The sequence below is a fragment of the Limulus polyphemus genome, unplaced genomic scaffold, assembly GCF_000517525.1.
Source record: "Limulus polyphemus unplaced genomic scaffold, Limulus_polyphemus-2.1.2 Scaffold7660, whole genome shotgun sequence".
Classification (NCBI taxonomy): Eukaryota; Metazoa; Arthropoda; class Merostomata; order Xiphosura; family Limulidae; genus Limulus; species Limulus polyphemus.
Genome location: NW_013673270.1, coordinates 3,218 through 7,173, shown reverse-complemented (window position 1 = coordinate 7,173; position 3,956 = coordinate 3,218). Strand labels below are relative to the sequence as shown.

The 3,956-nt window shown below is 32.6% G+C and overlaps 1 protein-coding gene across 1 annotated transcript in view; it reads right to left on the bottom strand.

Annotated features, from left to right (window-relative positions):
• The window catches only part of LOC106474765 (serine/arginine repetitive matrix protein 2-like), a 14,384-nt gene extending 11,002 nt beyond the window's left edge, over positions 1 to 3,382 (bottom strand). Inside the window, exon 1 of the mRNA XM_013935457.2 lies at positions 3,266 to 3,382. The gene's annotated coding sequence lies outside the window, so the exon portion shown is untranslated. The remainder of the gene's footprint in view (positions 1 to 3,265) is intronic.
• Between the last annotated feature and the right edge of the window lie 574 nt (positions 3,383 to 3,956).

The window sequence follows — 3,956 nt, the reverse complement described above, 5'->3', positions numbered from 1 at the left end:
TAACTGGTGATGTAAGAGACAACCACTGAGTTGTTGGAATGAATTATAATTGTATGCCCTGCAGAGATGACAGAAAACGAACCCTCACTGGAGAAACAGCAAGGAGTTCCAAAAGGTTGATGTGAAGACATAATTCCTCCTGACACCAACATTTGAGATCTCCTGTGTATTGCAGTGCATACCCCATCCTGAGGCATCTATGAAGACATGGATATCTGGATATCCATTACCCATTCAAGCCATCTCCAACCATTAATAGGAGGGTCTGTTGGACTCTTATTGGTGGAGGACTGTTGCATGCTAGGTGTGAATTTCAAGGCTAGTGGCAAGCAAAACCTCGCACACTAGAGGGCAGTGGAGGTAAGTAACTGTATCAGAAGCACTTACCTGAGGCGCTCCACTGAATGTATCAAAGTGTTATTTATGAAGCTATTATGATTAACAATTTTTGGCATCACATGCACTACAAAAACTGAAAGCTCTTTGGCACCAGCAGCTGAACTGACAATATGCTCTATAATGTCCTGTACTTTAGCACATGGCAAACAAATTCTGGTCCTAGTGTTCTTGTGCTCCCACTATAAACAACTTTATCAGTACATTTGAAAATGCCCTCACACTATGTAGATCACTTGATCATCTGCTTCCTCATTGCAAGCAGCCAATCTATTAACCCTCTCATGGGTCAAAGGCCATGTCATCATGTTTGTTGAGTCATATTCAAAATTTTATTGAACTACCATTTCATGAACTTATGTTAATAAGTTTATATCAAACTGTAGATTATAATTCAAATTTTAGTATTATACATTATTTAGTTTCTTAGTTTAAAAGTAAATATTATAAAAATACAGTTAAACATTGATTTTTTGTGTGTCACGTGGCATGTTGAATGCAGCACTGGTTCAAATTAGATGTTTGTGATGTCAAAATACTAAGTCTATAGTTTTGTACGAATTAGAAACTTAAATTACCAATAATGACAAGCTAGAATACAAAATAAGAACCTCCTCTCTTTTCTTTTTGCTGAGATATGGCTCATGCACTGAATCTAGGTCTATCCCCTAATAGTCGACCAAACCGTTAGTTGGTGAGAAGAGTCTTAGTTGACCAAGTTTTCATTGGTTGGTTAGTCACAGAAAAAAACACCTCAAACTGCCTTGTCATTAAAAAGTTATTGGACCTGAAGACAAAAGGTGGAAGACTTTCGAAATGCCATCCTCTACACTTGTAGGTTTCTACAACAGGCAGCTGCTGTCCATTTGAAACTTAGATCCAAATTATGACATGAAGTACTAGTAGTAGAATGACCATACATTTTAGATTAGCCAGAACAATCCTATTTGGAATGTTGTATCCCAAAAGATCCTTTTACGATGCCTAAGTGTCCCAATTTTCTTTTTCATCAGAATTCTAGCTTATTTACATTTTTATTCAGTACTTTGAGCCTCTGATAACAGAGAACCAACACATGCAAATTTGTTCAACTGAGTAAGGAAATTATCACATAACTCAGAATGATTCATCATAATCTTTGTTATCCTTTACTCTAAAGTTAGCAATAAGATAGGCTGCAGCAGACATCATGTCACTCTTACACAAGTCACTGAGCACATGATTTTGCATTTGACCAAAAAAAAAAGACAGTTGGAAACTTGAATGCAAATGACATATGCTGTCCACAGCCAATGTGTAATTTTCATGTTGTGAAGCATTAAGCATTTGTTTAAAGTAGGATGGTGTAACACATTATCAGTGCAGTATAAAGTAAAATGAAATATACCACTTATCTTTAAAAGTTAAAATTTAAACTGTTTCATGTGTTAGCAAAACTATTAAACATTAAACACCTACACTATTTTCCTTTTAATTTCTCAAGTTTACCATTATATTAAAGTTCAAGATGACCCATGGAGTTCTTTTAAAATGAGAGTAACATAGTACTGGTATAGCAACTGTTTATATTGTTTAATGGGATAAAGTCTGTAGTATGGAGCACAAAATGATATATGTAAATTTTTAATTTTTTTGTACATATCATACACTAAATTATTTGTTGGGCTATCTACACTGTGCTCACCAAATGCATCAAAACTTGAATTTTAAATCATAAGCCCACAGACTTACAGCTGAACCACTTAAGGGCATAGTAAATTAACAATCAACTTGCAAGTTTTAATTGAAAATGTAATTTGTTTACCAAATTCATTCATTAAATTAATGAAGTAGTATTTTTTTTTCTAAATATTTTAATTGTGCCTAATGTATTATACTTTTTTCCCCTGGATTTCAGCAGTGTCACTGAACATCCTCATCTATAAATGCACTTTAAAAGAGGAATAACAGAAAAAAAATAGTACATTCAATGACTTCCAAATGTATAAACTGATAAACTATTGGGCCAATTTTGACAAAAATATATAACAAGGAATACTGCCATTTTATTTAAGATAATTAATAAAATCAGTAAGTCCCAATAAATGGTTCATTCTTAATAAAAATTCATAGTCGTCTTCATTAACAGTAACAGGCAACAAAATATGCTAGCCTTTCCCCAATAATGTAACTCACACGCTAGTAAGAAACCAGCAACAAATTATCCTGATAATTGTTTACACCAGTAATAGTAATGCATTTCAGTATAAAAACTCAAATGTGAACATGGATCGTTGAATGACAATTCCTCAGAATCTTAGAGCAAACATGTTGCTTAAACTTAAAAAAAAATCTGTAGTGGCAACAACCTAAATAAAAATACCCATGTTATTTGATAGTACTTATTATTTGCATAGCTGATTATTTATAATTTTCCTACATCAAAGTGTGTTCCACTTCCAGTTTTATGATTTGAAAATCTGGTAACCCTAACTAGTAATAATAGTATAAATTTAAAATAATAAATTAAAACAGCATTATTCTTACAGCTAGGCCTAAAGAATAATGCGCTGAGTCTAATTTATGTTGTTCACCGATCTTACTGTTATTTTTAAACTACACACCTAATTCTAATGACTAATGTTATTGATCGATTTGTAAATTGTAGTGTAGTGTCACACTCACAGTCAGACTCAACGCTTACAACATGATAATTTCAATAATTTAAGTTAGTGTTACGGTGGAGACCAAGAGTTTCACTTTCAATTACGGATTATAAAAACTAGGTTTTAGATACTGTTAAACTTTCAGACTCTACTTTCTATTCAAAATACTTTACATTAAAATAAAATTATAAATTCATAAGAAAACCGTATACTCTATTTCTTACCAGCACTCTACAGTAACAATATTTATGTGCCAAATTACAAGCCTAAATCTTCCAGTTTCAAAGCGTAAGCCTAACTCTTACAGCTGCCTTACAAATTCGTTTTTACTGCGTAGTCACAAAATATCACGCGAGATCATACGAGATGAAAGCAAATAATAATTATTTTCATTTATATTTAAATTCAAAATTGTATTACAACATACTATAAAGATGTCAAATATTAAAAACAAATCAGGAAATTAATACTTTTAGGTCGATTCTTTGCGTGACATTACAATGTAGTAGAAGTGATAATATTTTTTAGGAAATCTTTCTTTACTAGCTTTACATGTGATTCTAGTAAGAACATAATAGCTTTTAGATCGCACACTGCTGCTGTTGATGCACTCAATACCAAAACTCACAACATAACATTAAAAACAACAGAACAGTCCTGATCATTTAAATATTTATAGAGCCTTCTTAAAAGCTCCCAAATGCCATGCAATCACCCTGTTAAAAAAGTAAAACTTTCTGAGATAAAGATGATTCCTACCCTGCCAAAATATATATTTGTGTTCTCTTGCTATATCAGCCTCACAATTAAAATCGAAAACAAAGATAAAACATCGATGCTTGTTTGTTTGTTTATAATTAAGCACAAAGCTACACAATGGGCTATCGAAACCCGGATTCTAGCGTTGTAAGTCCG